The sequence below is a fragment of the Hypomesus nipponensis genome, chromosome 7 (genome assembly GCF_054491055.1).
Source record: "Hypomesus nipponensis isolate SF chromosome 7, ASM5449105v1, whole genome shotgun sequence".
NCBI classification, from domain to species: domain Eukaryota; kingdom Metazoa; phylum Chordata; class Actinopteri; order Osmeriformes; family Osmeridae; genus Hypomesus; species Hypomesus nipponensis.
In genome coordinates, this window is record NC_140367.1 from 9,994,344 (window position 1) to 10,013,545 (window position 19,202).

At 47.8% G+C, this 19,202-nt stretch overlaps 1 protein-coding gene across 2 annotated transcripts in view; it reads left to right on the forward strand.

Annotated features, from left to right (window-relative positions):
* Positions 1-6,431: 6,431 nt before the first annotated feature.
* Positions 6,432-19,202, forward strand: part of large1 (LARGE xylosyl- and glucuronyltransferase 1) — a 48,567-nt gene continuing 35,796 nt past the window's right edge. The window contains exons 1-2 of one of the 2 annotated variants that reach the window (XM_084701848.1): positions 6,432-6,973; positions 7,118-7,179. The gene's annotated coding sequence lies outside the window, so the exon portion shown is untranslated. Of the gene's footprint in view, positions 7,180-19,202 lie in introns of both variants that reach the window. The other variant, XM_084701847.1, reaches the window with a different exon arrangement.

The window sequence follows — 19,202 nt, forward strand, 5'->3', positions numbered from 1 at the left end:
AGATCCCACATCAACCAACTATACATCAGAAATCCTTGGCGGCGCGTTGAGCTGCATAGTGCACTGTAAAGAATGTGTCTCGATAGTCATATAAATTATGACAAGGACAGTTTTAATCAGTTGGACAAGTTTGAGTTTCCTCTGGAGTTTTACGAGTCTCGTCTTTCCTTCGTGTTTGGAAAGGCAATGTTCTGTTTCTCTCCAGGGTGTACCAGTAGCGTCTCTAGGACTGTTTACGCAACTTTTAATATATGGACATGCTCATCTCCCTGCATGCCTTTCACTGACATTGGGAGAACAATGTGAATTTTGAGGGGACCCGCAGATCAGTATTGGTAATGACTGAACCGCGGCTAGACCATCAATCATATCATTGAATCTCAGTGTTAGATTAGATATTGTGCATGCCTCATCATGCACACAGTACCTCAGCTCAAAATAAGCCTGTTCAGCCTTGACCTAAGAGAGATTTTGTTGAAACTGTAAGACTATGTAATTCCATCTTCTTCTTCAAATAAATTTGCATTAACCCAGAAGCAAGCAGCTGCTTCCCTATACTTGCTGCAAAATAGAGTATTAGTTTGTATTCCACAGAGGGAGATATCCATCCTTGTTACAGAGAGATAGGAGCTACAATAGGAAGCTTTATGAGTTTCCTGTCCAAAGCACGGCTGCCATTACTCAAGCCATGCCTGTGCTGATCTCAGCTCTCCAACACTGCTCCAATACTGCAGTCCCAGAAGAGGGTATTCCTCTTGTTATCAAGTTTGGAGTAGAGAGGGGAGAAATGACCTGACCCTCCACCAACAATTGGCTTGAGGGTAATTTCAAACCAGACAAAACTTTGACACCCTTCCAATGAAACCAGTAATGTGATGCTTGCTCTGTATTTCTCACAGTATCCCTACAATCGTCATCTCTCCTTCCGAGTCTCCATCAGTCAATGTATCTCTGCCTGTGTCAATCCTTCCGACTCAGCACATTTGGTTGACAGCCCGCAGTCTTGGAGCGGATGCCACTTGTCTCTTTTGCAACCTCTGGCCAACATTTCCTCCTCTCGTTAACACGCCAGACTCATATTTCACCCATGCACACTCTAATCACTGCCTTCAATGGGCAGTGGTGATAGGTTCAACGCTTGTGGCGGCGGCCTTGCGTGTCTCTTCCTCATCAGCCTTCTCATTAATTACGTCGCTCGCGTTCCATTGGGTGGTGATAAGGCTGTAATGATTAGCCATGCAGGATGGTAGCCACTAGAGAGATGAAATGAGCCTGAAATGAAACCATGATTTCTCATCATGACAAGGGATGAACTGGGCTTGTGGCAGGAGAGACTGAAGAGCAAGGAGAGCTCTCTCTCCTCTTGGGGATAATAGGTTTTTTCCCGAGGTTATTTTGCGTGTTCATTTGTGCTGAATGCGCCTGCTTTTCCCCAAATGCTAATGTTACCCGACGGTTAGTACGTAGTGTTTGTGAATTCTTTAAAGGTCAGCAGAAACACAACAGCCGATCTCTTCGAGAAAACAAATTTGGGTTCTCGCAGAAGGATGAGTCCCCAGGGCCCTAATTAGGCCTAATTGTTTTATTTGCAGAATAATATTTGAACCCTGGCAAGTGCGTGTGAGTCACAGCATTCCGCGAAAAAGACCCTTCTTCCTTCAGATGTTTCTGTCGATATTTTAAAAGCTTTTTTTTTTCTTCTTTTTTTTACCACCGTTCATTTGGAAAACTGAGATCTGAAGTAGAGGGAATCTAACTAGGCAGTGGGTTGCCATACAGATGTACACCCCCTATTGTCCTGGATTGATGTGTGCGTGGTAGGTGCCTGTGGGGAATCACCTCCAGCAGTTCTCTGTCTTTGAGGATGGGCCCCCTCAGCCACTGAACTGGTGCCCTCCCTCCCCCCCTCCAAAGTCTGCTTCAGCATGGGTTCCCAGCCCAGCAGGGGGGATCCCGGCCCAGGCCCTGTTTACATCAACACGGCCTCCCACCGCCATCCCTCCTTCCTTTGGTCCCTCTCTACCGGGAGTTGTGTGTCTGTTTGATTTAGAAATCACATCAGAGGAAGGAGGGGGACGGGGAGAAAGACAGAGACTGTTTCTGAGTGTGTGTGTGTGTGTGTGTGTGTGTGTGTGTGTGTGAGCATGTGTGTTCCAGGCCGCCAACGGCTTTGTGTGTTACAGCACGCGATTGTGTTGGCGTAATTGCTCCCAAAGGGACTCAGCCCCGCAGCCACCACGACCTGTCGATCTGATGGCCCTGCAACCCAACAGAGTAGGACTGAGGTTCGGGTTTGCCCCACTAACAAAATTGGGAGTGGGAAGGGGAGGGGGAGGAGTCACAGGAGAACTCTGCTTGCTGCTGGCTGGCCTGAGATGACAAGGCTAACCCCAGGGAGCGGACCAGATGTTGAGACCGTTAGTTACCGTTGTCTATTTATATAGGCCTTGTCAGTGCTGACAGGGAGATTCTGCTGTGTAGGCCTCGACAAGACAACACGCCATGGTTTACCTGATCTGGGACCTGTGCTGAGGAACAGTGGCTTTGGGCCACAGCGCCCAAGAGTCTTCTAAATTAGCATGTCCTCCATCTAGAGCTCTCGCACAGCGATCCATTTAGATCCGTCCTCACGTATTTTAAAAGAAGTGATGCAATCTTGAAGTCAAGAAGACCTGTTTCCTGTTCGCCTCCTCAGGAGAATGCAAATGTAGAGCCCTCGGGGCATGAATAAAGTAACGCACTTGTGTTTCCTTTCCACTCACCTCCTCTCCTCTCTTTTCCCATGTCTTCTATTCTCATCTCCTTCCTTCCCATACCGACATTGTGAGCGCTGTGGATAGCTGACACCAGAACGCGGGGTATGCGTGGTTGTGTAGACCTTGCACAATTGCCCAACCCAATTATCACACATGAACACAAAAATCTTCTAAAATGAATCTCTAAAATCTTCATGCAATTTTTCAGGAATGTGTCCCTCTGTGCTGAGCCCTAAGACAAACCTAGTACCGTTGCCTTATAATCCCCGTTCTGGCAGTAGCCATGAATGAACTGCGTTTGGTGCACACAACAAACAAAGGCATTATAGGTTTATGCTACTGGGAGCAGGGTGGGTTTGCAGGATCACTGTGCTAAATGTGTCTTTTTTACATTTTGGGTGCAACTGGGCTTTCTATAAACTCCAGCTGTGAGACATCCGTGGATGTGATGTGCATTTCATTTTTCAGTTTAATCAGTGTTACATGAGGAACTTAGATCAGAGCAAACCCTGTCTTTGTTTTTTGACGGTTATGCTGCTCTGTGACTCCCCGCCTTGGGCTTTTATGCAAATATTGTTTTGACATAAAAGTGATCCTACAAACACAGAGTGTAAGGCAAAAAAACAGGTCAACATCATTTTTTCTCAATTTATTTCAAGTTATGCTAAATGGTTTAAATAGACTATTAGTGACATTCAACTTTTAAACAACTTCTTTCAGTCCAGTTGGAACCAAAACCAATGGCTTGGGAGCGTGTCACTCCGATTCCTGTCAAGAGGCCTAAAATGCAAAAATCGCTTGCTGCATCAAAATATGAGCGTTTATCCTTCCGTCTCCAAACGTCTGAACCAGCATTTCCCCCCTTGTACTCCCCCAGACCCCAGAGACCGTCCTATGCCGTGGAGATTCAGGGCTGGGCTCCCAGGCTGTGTGGAAGGCCTGGGTGGGAGATTCAGGGCTGGGCTCCCAGGCTGTGTGGAAGGCCTGTGTGGCAATGGCTGGTCCTGTCACAGGGAGTTTTCAGCTTGGCTGCTCCCCTGCAATACAGGCATTTCCTCCAGCCCCGTGCCCGAGTGACAGGCCTCTGTCACAGAGCTGCCACTCGGCGTTAGACACCGCTGACTGACGAGGCACCTCGCTTAACCGCGATTCTTTGTGGCGTGCCAGGCTGTTAGCCCGCTTAACAAATCCAGACCTTGTTTGCAAGCCCCCCCCCCAGAGGCATCGGCGAGGAACGCTCCCACCTGAGTATTGTCATGAGGCAGGCTGGGACTGGATGTGTTATGGTCAGACATGCCAAATCATTCCATCATACATGTTTTTGTGCAGTGTAAATCCCCGTTGACCTGTGTGGGTCCAACCGTGTGTCATTAGTAGACGTGCTCTCATCACATGATTTATGTGTCTCGTGTCTTCCTCTTTTCCAGCGGCTGAGCGTTCGGCTGAGCGTGCCTTTTCCCCCTAACAGTCCTATCAACAGCTGCTCCACGGCAGCGTGTGTCTGTCTCACAGCCTTCCCAGGTATCCGTTGTGTTCATCGCTAATTGACAGTAACAGAATTAGCTTTACGCCAATGCATATCATTAGGTAACGCGCCAGTCCCCGGGCTCTGTCTGTCATAGATTACAGTCGGGGTGGTTGTATTATCAAGTGTAGGCATGTTTGAGAGATGAGAATCTCCGGAATATCTGCGTAAACACAAACGTTGCGATGCCGCGTCACTGTTGTGTTTGTAAATATAGAAAACGCTGCATCAAATCATAGAGCACCATGTGCCCATGGGGAATCTGGGTTTGGTCTGTGTAGCCTTTTTGCCTTCGTAGGAGGAAATCGTTGGATTCTAGCCCTATTTAATAGGTCTGTATGTTTGCCCTTGATTGCCCAAGTCTCAATCATGTCTCAGTCATGACAGAAGTTTCATCTAACATGAAATCCACCTTTAGCTGGTGAATTATGAATGACAGCTCCCTCTGTACACGGCACATGATGTATCATGAATGTGAGATGGTTTCATGTGGATTATGCTGGTGTGATCTTCCTCTATGGGGATTCAGAGGGATAATGAGGCTCTAGTCGTATGATGTCCTGCAATAAAACAGCAGGGGAACTTCCATCATTAACACTGCAACCACGCTGTCTCGTGTGTGTGTTTACCCCACACTGGCAATTCATGGTGGTAGGGCTGGTTGCCGACGAGCTGCAAGAACTTAGGAAGAATATTTGGAATTTTTTCGCAATCGTTGATGGTTTTGGCGACCGTTCCACGAGTCCTACTATCCACACACAACACTGTTGTTGTCAAGTCATTTAGAAGACAATTCCAGATTGTTTCCAATGCACTGACTCATCGATGGAGCTTCCACACTTTGGTCACAATAGAAGCAAGAGGAAAACCCACTTGTGAACCTCCTCCAAAACAGCTTGGGGATCAAATGCTTTCAATGCTTTCCAACGGTCTTTGATATTTTTTTTCGAAGGGACATAATCCATTAAAGTCTGTTCCAGTGTCTCCATGTGGCACCTCACGAGGGTGAATGGTTTTAGGGTAGAATGGGTGGTGTGTGTGTGTGTGTGTGTGTGTGAGAGAGACAGTAAAAAAGCGGCACACCAACCCTCAGGCCTTGAGGGACGAGGATGCTTGAGCCTCTGTCAGACGTCAGCTCAGAGAGACAGGCCCCTGCTGAGGGCTTTGAGAGCGACAGCATCACATCTTTGCAGTGCCCTGTTATGTGTGATCCCAGCCAGGATTGCCTTGCAGAACTCAAATGACTTTTGAGGCCGTCATGAAATAACCCTCTAACCCCAGGAGCAGCAGAACTTATTTTTGTCCCGTAGGATTCGTTGACAAATGTTAACTTCGGTGGGAAAGTAATGCTATTGTGTGTGTGTGCTCTTCGAAAGTCAGCTCAAAGGGGACTTTGTAGATCAAAACTAGTGTGTGCGTGTGTGTGTGTGTGGGGGGGTGGGGTTGTAGGGTGGTGTGTCGCAGAGTGATGCAAAAAAACATGGTTTGGTGGAAAGAAACTCTATTACTCCTGATAAGACCAAAGCCAACAGCTAAGAAAATACCAAAAATTTCAAACGGCTTGTAATAATGGAGTCTTTTTACACGATGATCTGTCATCATTATGTAGTTAATGTTCTACATAGCAGGGCATCATGCATCTGTATAACCATATGTTGTTGGGGATAATATCATGCTTTCTTATTTTGTTTAGATTGAACGATAGTAGGCCTAATGTTAGTTATTGTACCCCCTGCACGAAATGTATACGATCTTCCCAATTTCAACTGTCTGTATCAATTTGACACATGCTTTGAGTGATATGAAATACACAGTAATACTCACACAGATTTAACCTCATCTACAATTTGTGTAACTACAGTATAGTAAGTATACAATCTGCTTTAGATAACATAACATGTAAGCTTTGTCTGTCGTTTTCTTGACTGCTTTCAATGAAAACAATAGTATAGCAACTTTTGCAATATCGTTCTATTATAATAATATGGCGTTGCTCTTATAAAAAGTAGACATTGTACACTATGTCAACGTTTATCCAGGTTCCCACATTGGCGCATGTTAGGGAGCAATAATGACTCCAATCCAGGGAGCTCGTGTCCATGTTTTGCTGAAAACGTTTCAACGCGAGTAAGGAGGGGGTCCGGGATGCGCTCGTGGATTGGCCGCTCAGTGCTTGTCAGAACCGGAGGAGGTTGGGAAGAAAGGAGTGCTGTGTGTTTCGAGGCCGTCTCGAAAGTGGAACACACAATCACTGCTGCTCAAATGACCGACCAGACGAAAGATACATGCTTGTTTTGAGCGGATGTGCGTATCTGGATACAAGACGAATAATTATGATGTAGTGGATCTCGAGAAGGGACCCTTCAAGTCGATTTTCCCCGATGTCGAAGGTGCCGCATTTCTTGTTTCTCTGGTCCGTATCTGGCTGTTGGTCACAATAATAGAAATACACATTGGTATTGATAAGAGTGGAGTGCGGCGAAGACAGGGGAAGAAGCCGAGTGCTGTGTCGCGACGCAAGTGAGAAGTATCTCTCTGAGATAAAGTCCTTATTGGGGCCCGTGCGTCTGTAGAGACATTGATGGTGCTAGTTCTCGTTAGCTTGTGCTAACATCAGCGGCAAGCTTGGTTTATGAAGTGGACACTCCAGCACGGCAAAATGCATTGAGATTTCCCAAACTAAATCAAACAAGTAGGCATTGGAACAACTTCTCATCTTACGTAAAGCATGGTCATGCTTCTAATTTAGACTACCATCATTTCGCCAAACACTGAGTTTTCACTGAATTAAGTAGCCTGCCACCCGTGGAATCTAGCCTGATTATGTTCTGAATAGGCAGTTTCATCGTCGCCAGGTTCGGGATAAGAAGATCAACGGTTAAGACCATCTGCCACCAGGTAAGCAAATTAATGACCCCCCCCCCCCCCCCCCTCCTGAAATTACATAAAAGCGCATTTTGGAGAATGAAGGGCAGAAGGGACTTTGTCTTAGAGAAAAGTGTGTGGAGCAAAATAGTCTTTTTTTTGTAGCCAGGATGCACAAGGTCATATGTCTACTTAAATAGTCCCATAAGTAATGGAACAGCCTGAATTTATGGGTCTATAGGTTTTACAGAATAAATGGACCATAATTGGTTCCGACGACCATTCAATTCCAGGGCTAATGAAAGTCGAAGCTGGTCCTTTACTTTCCCCGATCGTCTGTCAGATGTAGCTAAAAGGTGCCAATGAGCTATCTTGTACTCAACTCAAGCTAGAAGAAACAATACAAATGTTTTGTAATTGACTGTATGGTGTGTTAATACAATGGCATCTGAAACGAATCCACCTGATGCATGTGGTACTCGGGACAGAGTGTCAACAATGTTTCCATTAGAGATTCGAATTGCATGCCCAGGCTTATTAAGTCTGGAAGCACCTACTTTTTCTGTCAATATGCCGGCGACTATGGGACATAAATCGGTGAAGCTCTGCCCAATACTAAGTTGGGTTCACTGCTCTCTCAGTTTAAGTGGGCTTTGGCAACATATTCTAGCCTTATTACACGGGGAGGATCAGGCCTGGCCAAAATGACTAGTAATCCACGAGGAACCATCATTTGATGATAGGTATTGGCATACCACTCGATCACAGTAATATCTTTTTTTAATTTGAAACAGCTGCTGCATCCAGCTTCTTGCAGCTTCTTGCAATGTGACGTCTCATGTGTGACCCAAAGACCAAGGCATGTAGCTGACTGCAGCTAATAAATACCGAATTCTTTTTTTTTTTTTTTGTTGACAGCAGCAGCCTTGCATGTGCTGCTTGGGTGCTTTATGAGCACACAGTGTGGTGGAGACTCAGTGTTGGAACACCAAACAGCTCTGTGCTCCAGGATACCTCATCGATTTCCCTGTTAAGTCAGGATGAAATAAAACACGTCAGAAGGCAATCATCACAATCAAATAACAATAAATGTTATGGATGGAAGGAAGGGGTTTTCGGATAAAGATGGGACTTGACCTCACACAAAGTATATGAGCCACATAATTGATGTAGCCTAATAAGGGTACTTGACCTTTGACATGAAACATCCATAGACCGGTTGTCTTGTAGTGGGTAGCACAGTTTTTTTCTTCCTCTTGAGGTTGTGGGATTGTAGAACAGTGGCATAATTCTCTCCTTGTCTGTGAAATAGTAACAGTCCCTTCAGCAGACAATTAGTAATTACACACAGATAGCAAATCCAACTTATGAATAAGGTTCCTTTAAGGAGAACCATATGTCTCTAGTATGCGAGCATAGAGCTTGTGAAGAATGAACTTATGTGTAACTTCAAATAGTAATCAATGAAATGCTGACCGTGGGTTGAAGAGCCTGAGGTCGCTTTGAAATAAGGAGAGCCGAGTTGGGAGGAGTGTCGGTCTAATTGAAAACGAGTGCTATCAGAATGCACGGCACAAGGCATTCTGTGGTACGATTGCATTACCCCTCGTGCCTCTTCAATGGCTTGTGTCATTTAAATAGACATGACCTAAATGTCCGATACGAATCTGGCATCTGCAACGAGCCAGCAAAGGGGATGCAGGCTGTCATGAAATGGAAATGATCTCTTTTCCGACGGCTTATGTAGGCCAAGTGTTTTACATTTGGTTGAGGCCTGCCGCTCAGCAATAGGCTACGTCGGGTTAGGACGTCAGCGTGTTGACGCCGAGGGCAAACAAAATCCGCCGTGGCACAGCTGAATGGCTCCCGATTCAGCTCCACCTCTTTCCCCGACACACTGGTCAGATCGTGTCCCCCGGCGAGTCCGACACCTGCTCAAACAAACCGAGTCAAATGGAGCCATCGTTGACTAAATGTGAGGCGCTCGATTCGCCTCTGCTTCTCTCGCCCTGAGATGGCACTGTGTTTGCCTGCGCTTTGTTCAACCAGCGAGGATGCTTCAGCCCCATATCGGGATGGATCGCATGCACACGCACCCATGCACACACGTGGACACACATCCTCCTAGCAACAGCCTTTGTGCTTCCCTTCCAGCTTCATCCTCCATTGTGTAAAGGTACCCACGGCCATGTTTTTGTTTGGCTGTAACAGCTCAATTGCTGGTGGGTTTCAAGACATCGGTTATTCACTTTCCCCCTCCCCAGCGCTGACCTTAAGACCTCCGAGCTCTGCCTCGTTTGATCTAGTGCTCGCCATTCCCACAGTGTAAGCCGCATAGACAGTCCTTATCGCATCGCTCCCAAGATGCCTCAACATGTGAACCCGTATTGACAGCAACCCTCTCAAAAAGGTGTTCACGTAAAATCGCACCACTTGACCAGACAAAAAACTTGAACGCAATCCTAACATATGTTGGACTGAGTGAACGCACGTGAACGACTTTGTAACAGGACATGAGACGCGGTGTTTATCCAGTTCCCCAGACGGAAACGGAACATCTTTTCGGTTGTAGTGAGTTATGAGAGAATGTGACGACGAAGGCGCGGCGTTTGGATTGCAAATGGCCGCCGTTGAGGCCCGTCGTGCGCAGAGCAGCGCTCGTTTCTCGGGCCGAGGAATTAGCGAGACGAATTTTAGAGGCGAGACGGAAGGTGTGTGGGGGAGGGGGGATCTGTATTGTGGTCAGGTGGAGCTGCAGCAACTGTGGCTTTTGGGCCAGACGACATGCAGTCGATATTATCGTCTGTGACCCCAGCCTCACCTCTGGTAGATCCAAAGTATACGCAAGTACACCCACTCTCCCCTACTGCGTCCCAGTCAAGGAGAAATAGTGACCGCCATTACCCCTCCAGGGGAGGTAGGCAAGGGTGCTCAGAGCCCAAAGCAGCACATCTCCATTTTTGGAATAAGGTCAAGTCCAAGCGAGATGTTGTGCTGGCAATACAGCATGTCGCCGATTCTCATCTTCAGACCTCCAGGAGATTCGGTCTGACGTGTGCGGTTGAACGAAACGGGCGACGCGCACAGGCACACACAGCGTCTCTCAGACACACGCACATACTAATGCACCAATTAGTTCCTGCTATACAGCTAATTATTTTCATGCGTTTGGCACCCTGCCCTGAACTGTCACATAACCTTAGTATCTCCATTGCGCACCTCGGAAATGAATAAGTAAATAAAGAATGATTTGCTTACTCACTCACTGGTTCTGGATATAATTGGTTATTCATTATTTCCCATTGATTTGCTTTGACGCATCTTAATTTACTGTTGCAAACACTTGTCTGTACGCTACCACTTTCCACATTTTCTCTGTGGGAGATGTTTTTTCTTTTTTTTAAGCAAAAAGGAATGCAATCATGTGAATCAAAGCACACCCTTCCCCCTTCAGGTGCAGCGTGTTTTTGCCCTGTCAGAAGTCATTTGACACGTCTTCCCCAAACCACCTATTTGATAGCAAAGGTGTGAGGTGCTTCTCAGCCAACACTGTTTGCCGACAGTTTCTGCCTCCTGGAAGGGCCCTGGCAGCGGGGCATGCCAATCTGAACCACCGTGCCCCTTCTCAACCACACTGGCGCCCAGCTCGTCCTCTCAAAGTTCTCTCACTGTTGCTCATTGGTCACGCCGAAAGGGGGAGGGACAGACGACTGTGGTGGGGCTGTTTATGTCCGCTGCCCCGGGCCTCTCCGCGGAGGACGGCGCAGCGAGGACGTTCTCCCCCTCTTTCCGACGGGGCGATCGTGTCATCGTCATGGTGAAGACGGCCAGCGGTGCCCCTTCCATCAGAGGAGGCTGTTGTGGGCAGGGAGAGGCCCATTTCTCCACGGTGACCCCAGTGAGATTAACGATTTGAAACAATAGGGAGAGGGACGAGAAAGGCAATAGAAACAAATTGATCCTGGAGCTCAGGGCCTATTTGCCTGTGGTCAAGGGTGATATATGAAATGCCTGTTGTGCAATTCAATGCAAATTGAATAAGCTGGTGTGTGGCTTGCGGAGTGGTGCCGCTGGACCCGGTAGCTCACAGCGTGGAGGAGGGCCTCTTGGGATCCCTCCAATGACCACTCTATTGAAATGTTATTTTTTTTGCCTTTTTTTCTTTTCCTTTTTGAGCTAATGACCTGTTGTTCATGTGGTGTGCGTGGTGCGCTGCGATCCATGGCCCCGAGGCGAGCGGGACCATTACAGCAGCGTGTGTGGTCACATCGGGCGGCGCCGTAACAAGGGGCGCGGGGGGGGGGGGGGATGTTGACAGCCCTTCCAGTGATTGGCAGCTCGGTATAACGGCACTGGCCAGCGGCTGTGTCTGGGTTTGTGTGTCATTAATGTGGTTGTGGTGTGCTGTTTCCATAACAGATGGAGTTTGATTGACTGCTCTCTTAGAGAGAGAGAGTACCAGTAAGCCAGCTCCATGCAGTCGACGAGGCAAACCAGAGGGCTCCCTCACGGACGTGACCCCAGCCTCGCGTCCCTCTCTCGCAGTCAGGCACCTGGAAGACAGAGAGGGCGAATATGTATGAACACATCCATCTGACTCCTGCCCCGCAAGTCATCTCCACGCTCATTGCCCTCTGTCTGAGGAGACTGCCAATCAGAGCCAATCAGAGCTCACCTTTGGGAGGAGCTATGGAGGAGAACACGAATCAGGAATGCGCCTTTTTGATTTGACACCAAACCCGCGGCAAAGCCTCCAGCACCTCCTAGTTAAAAAACCTTACTTCATAACGGGTTATAATCCTGCTAAATGACTTATCTTGAGACAAATTGAGTCAAACAGAAAAGGCTTTGAATGCAACAGAAATGCTTTTGGATTAGCAGAAGCTGAATAGGGGGGGTGCGGAGGGTGTTGACTGGCTTATGTGAGGAGGAAAGGCCTCTTATTGGGTGTGCGTCTTGCTGACAATAACGCTGAGTAGGACGTTCCGATAATTGGAGATTATCTCCCCCAGATTCAAGTCCTAGACAACCAACAGCCTGTGGGGCAAAACCCAAATCTTAAACAACAGGGCCGTATGGTTCCTCCTCTGAGCCGGGGCGTGGCCATCCTCCCACTCCTGTCTCAGGCAGCTGTCAAACGCTCAGATCATTTGATCTTTTTTTTCCCCCTCTTTCTCTTGCCACCAAAGGTGTGTTTTCGCAGAGTCTGCCAGGTTAGGAGGAAGAGAGGTGCAGTAGTGCGGTGGTGCTCTTCCTGCCAGAATGACCACAATCCCAAACCCACAGTTCCACAAAAAAACCATCAAACAGTCAATCTGGCACATTTATTCATAGAGCACTATGCCTTCTCTTTAAACCTCTATGGTTTCCATTGCATAAATATTCAGGTTGTTTGCGATGCAAGAGGTTACTTCATGTTTACTGTAAGCAGTAAGAAACACCTTGGCTCTGATCCTTTTAGAAAAAAAAGCATTTTCTTTCTCACCCAAGTGAAGCTAGGAGACAGTGATGATCCATTATAAACCTGGCTCATCATGTTGTACATAGTCCCCCTTTGAGACAATACGCATTCAATCTATCAATGTCCCAAATCTTTATGGGATACTTTGGAATCGCACCCACAGCCCCGGTATAGGTACCATTTTGCCCAAATGCTGTTTCCTACCTGGTAAATGAATACACACTGATATTAAAAAAGCCTGCTCGCAAGTTAACGTCAAAACATGCATGAACATAAAACAGTAATATGGCAATCTCTCATCTGTGTTGCTGGCTGGACTCTGAGAAAGCACCTGTGAGACCAGAGATTAAGTTATAAATCATTTTAGATTGATTTGAAGTGTATTAATTATTCAGGAAAATCAATTACATTTAACTATTAAGTTGTGAATCTGTGTGTATGTGCGAGTGTGTGTGTGTCTGTGCTTCGATTATCTGAAGAACGGGGCACCGTACAAAGTGGAAAGTGGTCGGACGTATTGCTCAGGCTCCAAGGACATGCAGTGTCGCGAGCTACGCTGTTTGAAGAAGCGGTTTGTGACAAATGAATATACATTTCATAAAGGCGTCCTATTGAGCTGCATTAGACAATAGCGTTGGACTATACACCAGTGCCTGAGCTGGTAGCCTAGAGCCTTCGCGGTTCCGCGGCCCCAGTCTGAAACGGAGGACTAAGGAGAAAGATACTTTATCTTCCAACGCATGCATATTAAGACTACAAAATGGCTGACTTGGGACATTCATTCCAGTCGTAAGCAGTTTCTTCATCGGTGCTTAATCAGCTAAACCACCTTCCAGGACTAGCACAGTACTAAACCCACATACCTGAATCCAGGTGCATTAAGAGGAAAGTCAAAGGCGTAGTATAAAAATTGCTACATCACCATACTATACGGCTATAACGTGTATTTGATTGGGGGACTGAGAAGCGTAGCGTGGGGAAGGCACACACAAAGCCAAGCAGCTGGGCGGGCACACCGTGCAGGCATGGGGCATGTCTCCACTCTGAACTCTCGGCCGGTCGTCTGGATACTGTCAGGGAGTACAGTGAGAGTGAAGGATGTCGGATCCCACCGGCTGCAGTAATGGTTTCCAAGAGACGTGATTTACGACTCTGCTCCATCAGGGCGAGGCGAGCTTCATCATAAAAGATATCAAGGCGCCCCCCGAGGGAGAACGGGGGCCCATCTGTAAAAAAACCCCCTCATAAAACCAAATCTCAATCATTCTGCAAAAAAGGGTCCAAATTAGAAGCGGGAACGTTAATGGCCCCGCCGAAGGTACGGCAGCAGATGCCCGCTTTGAAAGCCGTCAACACGGGAGGCCGACAGGAGGGTGTCGCATTGGGGGGAGTATTCCCCCGGGGGGGTGGAGAGCGCACGCTCTCCTCGAGGAGAAACAAAGGAACTGAAGAAGGGTGAAGAAGCATCTCCCCCCCCCCCCCCCGCTCCGCCCCCAGCTCCATACTGGGAGCCTTGATTAATCGCTCGATCCGAGCCAGCGAAGGTGTGTGTCCCTCGCCACTGTGAGCAGTGGTTCATTTCAATGCCGTTGTGTAAATATAGGGCATGGATTTACATGAATGGGGGGAGATAGATGGTGAGTGGAGCTCACAGAGTGAGCGTAGTGAGGGATAACTAACTGGACAGGATGCTGAATTGCCTGCCACAGCCCACAGAAGGATGCTTAGCCAGGTCTCGGGTAAACAAAGAAAAGCGAGACGGAAACATCCGGTTGAGTTTTGTGTGGGGGTGTGACTAAACTGTGAAGGAGGAGTGTTGGGGACCTGTGGGGTTTAGAGGGATTTATTTCTTCAAGGGACAGTGGTGGTGGGAGGGTGATGGTGGGGGGGGGGGGGAGGCGTTTGTTTTTCAAGTGCACACCGTCAACAAGGACTACGGTTGCCATGGTGATGGAATATTACTCGTAAATCAAACGAACGAATCGTCTTCTCTCAGACCAGACTGGGGGGAGTGCTGGGGTGCCGGGGTGGGAGTTCTAGTAGTAGGTTTCAAACTGAAGTTCACACGTATGGTGCACATAATGGTTAGGCACATTTAATTTGGTTCATCGCCGATGGCTAGCACTGTATCGTACACTGTAATGTATTAAACATGTGTGGTAGTGTTAACACAGTACTGTAGTCCATAGGGATGAATCTATGCTTTGGAAAGTCTCTGAATGGTTGAGAATGTTCTGGCAAGTTACAACACACTATACAGTACAACTATCAAGTATGAAGCCACCACATGCAGAACCTCTCAGTATTAGCATGTAGGTAAACAGAACGTGAGGTTAATGTGAGGCGGATTGAGCACCCTCACAGCCCTACCTATGCTTTGCAACCCAGAATCTCTGCCTGTCTCCAGAGAATGTTGACAAGCCCCAAGCACCTGCTAGTCTTATGAAAATGAAAGGGTATTTGTATTCTTTTACCTCTGCTCAAAGCAGGGATCCACTTAGTATACCACTCTACATCACTGTAGTCTTGTCAAGATAATCGTCGACTGTTTTAACCTGTAGCCACTCATGATTATCATGTCGAGAGAGAGACTCTCCTCTCTGCCTGCTGAAGAACACGCCGGGGGCGCCTCCAGACCCCGGCTCTTCTGCCGTGTGTTTGGCTGGCTGACAGAAATATCCTCCTCTCGTATTTTCTCCAAACATATTGCTTATCTTCTTTGTTCTCCCGGCGAAAGCTGCCTTAAAAAGTTGCCCCGCTCTCGTCTGTTTTGGGTCGTCCCCGGCTGCTGGCGAGGACGCAGGTTGATTGGGGAGGTCACAGACCGTCTTTCATCTCGACACTTCAAAGGAGAGTCCTCGGCGCTCTGTGCGAAGGGGCAGTCAGGGGATCAAATCACAAGTGACAGGCGTAATATTCCGTCTGAGCCCGGAGTCTGCGTCGTTCCTCCGCTCACCTCGGCCCTGGCTTCTTATACAGGCTGATCCTCGACTCCTGCTCCTTAATGCCCATTCATTAGACGTGGCCATTACAAGTGCCCACATCTCAAATCCCCCCTTCAAAGTGTCAGCTGTCACAGAGAGTTGCCATGGGTGGTGGCTAAATATAGAAGAGCCATTTATTAGCGCTCTCGACAGGACCCCGAATGTTGACCTCACCAAGTGCTGAGTTATGAACCGTGTCACCGCCGACTTCAGGAATAATTTCCTTTTGAGATTCGGAGGGCTCGCCAAGAGCAATTGATCCTGTTCCAACCACCTTTTTTGGGGTCTTCTTAGATGGATCCATTTTGGGAAACGCAGAACCTTAATCTTAACTTAATCTATCACTTCTTCCATTAATCAGCGGGGGTTGCTTTCCGACCGAAAAGAAAAAGAGAGATGAGGGTTACTGCCGGGCCAGAGCCTGACAGACCTAGCAAACCCAGTTTGTAGTTGGTTTCAAAGATTATTTTGGTCGATGGATGCTTTTAAACACCCCCATTCCTGCCGTCGTGACTGAGGACAGTTGACTCTTTTACTGTTAGGGCACACCCCTTTTATAGTGCCGTATGAAGCCATCATACACACCACCGGCCGAGTGTTTACATCTGTTTTATTCACTGCATCTGCTCCACACATCACTCCTGAAACACAGACCTTCCCGGCCAGAGATGGATGAAGCACCATGTTCGCACTCTCCTGCTTAATTCATCACTCGCTGCGGCTCCCTCAAAGCCGCCATCCATCTCCCCGCCTTTTCCCGCTCAGCTGTGTCATACAGTGTGCCGCCCCCCCCCCCCCTCCCCTCTCCTGTGTGTACAGTACGCATGCGGATGGATGTGTCCGCTCGACCCTTTTATGTGTTTTACCTCCGAAAAACGCATAAAAAATGCAATGCAATCTTTAGAAGCTCGCAGTGGAACAAACACCGGGCCCTGCGTCGTGAACACAGAGCCGGGCGAGGCAGCTCACCCTGACGGCGAGGAATATCAACCTGTGTGTGGGTGGGTGGGTGTTGGGGAGGGGAGGGGTGGGGCTATATTTATGAAGAAAATTGTTCTGGAAAATCCAAGACCTATTTTCTTTTTGAAGTGTTCAGACCAATATTCCCGGCTGGTAGAGTCTCCTCTGAGTGCGTTTGTTGTTTGTGTTTGTGCAAAGCAGCAGTAGGTGTGTGACATGCTTGTGAAACACGAAGGAAAGGGGTTGCTTTGCTCTAAAACATGATTACAGACTCACCACCTAATGGTTCTTTCATGTAGAACTCAGTGGAATTATGTTGTGGCTGTCCCAATACAAAGCAGTCGTACTTCATGTGAGGCATTGGTTATCCGTCCTTGATAATCAAGTCATGTCGTACAGGATGTCGATGCTATATAACCTGTTGACAAATTTGGTTTTTGGTATGAACTTGCTCCTTTGCCCTCCAAACTTCTATTGTTTCGAGTTGAAATCTGATCACATCAGACGAGCCCTCCTTCGCATTAGGTGCCCACTCAGCTAATCACCTTGGCATGGTGAGGAGGGAACAATGTGCCAGGGCCCAAGTGTTTTAATAATTCTCTTTGGATTCCACCCTGAGTGGCCTGGCTACTCTTGTGCAGACAAAGCAGAGAGAGAAAGAGAGAGAGAGTGGGAGAGAGAGAGGATGTTCAAAACATCCATCTCTCTTTGTGTCATTCTTCAGCCCTGATGAATTAGAGGACAGTAATCCCACTTTTTTTTTTGCCACTTACAGATTTATGATTTTGTTGCCTGAAGACGATTCATTATCCTCTTCATTCATTTGACTTATCCGTGTAGGCGTCTGCCCACTTTGCCCGCTCATTTCATGAATGGCCATTACAAGGTCAAAGTGTAATTTCTCCGCTTCATCAGGCTCATAAATAAGGCATAATCATTTAGGAATGACCAGCTGGTCTGTATTAATCTTCTCCTAGCTAACTGGGAGAAGCCTACTGTAAGTGCACCATGCGTATCCTTTGTCTTGTACAATCTCATTTAGTCACAGAAACTCTTTTGTTTCTCGTAAAGTGTTTTGTCAAAGAAGGGACCGTGGCAGGGACTGAAGAGGCGACGTCTGTGGTAGCTAATGGTTGGTTCAGGAGATCAAGAATCTGGGTTGTTAAGCAGCCGGGAAATGTTTGTATTCCAGTAACAAAGTGTTAGTCTTCCGTTTTCCCTGGGTTTTTCAGTGTTGTCAATGACTCAGGCACAGATATTAGATTGGGTTTGGCGTCAGACATCTTAAGTGACCGTCACCAGATGATGTACACTCACTCAACACACAGCAGAGAGCTGGACTCTGGAGACGCTGCTACATCCAGCGGAGCTAATGGCTAAGCTAGCTCACTCCCCTCTGCCTGCTGTCATCCTCGCTAGAGGAGTGGAGGTTGTCAGGAGGGGCGGGCGGAGCCGGGAAGGGAGCAGAGCTCCCTGTCACCTGTACCTCTTTCATCCCCGGAGATCTGTGTCAGCTTGCCAGCCCACAGGGTGCCATGAATCCTCATTAGCCACTTTGCCTGGCCCTAGAGACAGGCGGGGAGTGAGCGGCGCTCCCTGGGAGAGGCGCCCCTCTGTCGCCGGGCCCGCTCCCCCTCGCTCCCCCTCGCTCCCTCTGGTCCAGCTGTGAGCGTGGACATGGGCCAGCGCTTCCCCTGTCAGAAGCACTCCCATGTTTCCCCAACATGGCAGCTTGTGGATGTGAAGGTGACCTCTGACGAGTTTGAGCAGGCTCAGCACACGGCGCTAACCCTTTCCTCGGAACTTTCCAGAAAGAGCCTGGAGGTACGTCTTTGTGTCGTTCCTTTTCCTCTGTTCCTGCCGGAAGACTACTCTTTGGGTTGTTCTTGGGGGGTCAAATAGCTGAGCGGTTAGGGAATTGAGCTAGTAATCTGAAGGTTGCCGGTTCGACTCCCAGCCTTGCCAGACAACATTGTGTCCTTGGGCAAGGCACTTCGCCCTACTTGCCTCGGGGGGTTGTCCCTGTACTTACTGTAAGTTGCTCTGGATAAGCGCGTCTGATAAATGACAAAATGTAAATGTAATCTTGTTCATGGAATGGCTGTGTTGTACCATTTGTCTACTTCCACCATATTTGTTTGACCTATACAGGCAAGTCATTTAAAAGCTTACCCTGACATTTTTCCCAGTTTCTTAGCGTGTTCCTTACCCATGCCTGTATGAACACGGCAGTTGATCAATTCATTCAACCTTCCTGGCCCTAGTCCCTAACTCCCCATGGCCTCTTTCAACCAATAGAGCTTGGCTCCCGTAATAATCGCTCATCACTTTTAGTGTCAACACACAGCAATTTACTATGGAGCTCTGGATATTAAATTCCATTTTCTATTAACTTACTGTCGAGCAGTGAGCGAAGACTCACCATTGAGATCTGGGCTTATAGCGATGCCTATAAAGTTGAATGGGGGGGTATGGATATCACATTACTTTTGGTATTGCATTAGAGGGCGAGATTAGACAAGATTGATGTGATTCATTGCTCCCCTATTTTTCCGTCAAAGTCTCACTCGAGAGAAATTACAGTGTACAAGGTTTGCTGGTTAGAGGGGGGCACATTTATTATGCATGTGCAGTTAGCATTTGCCACCGAG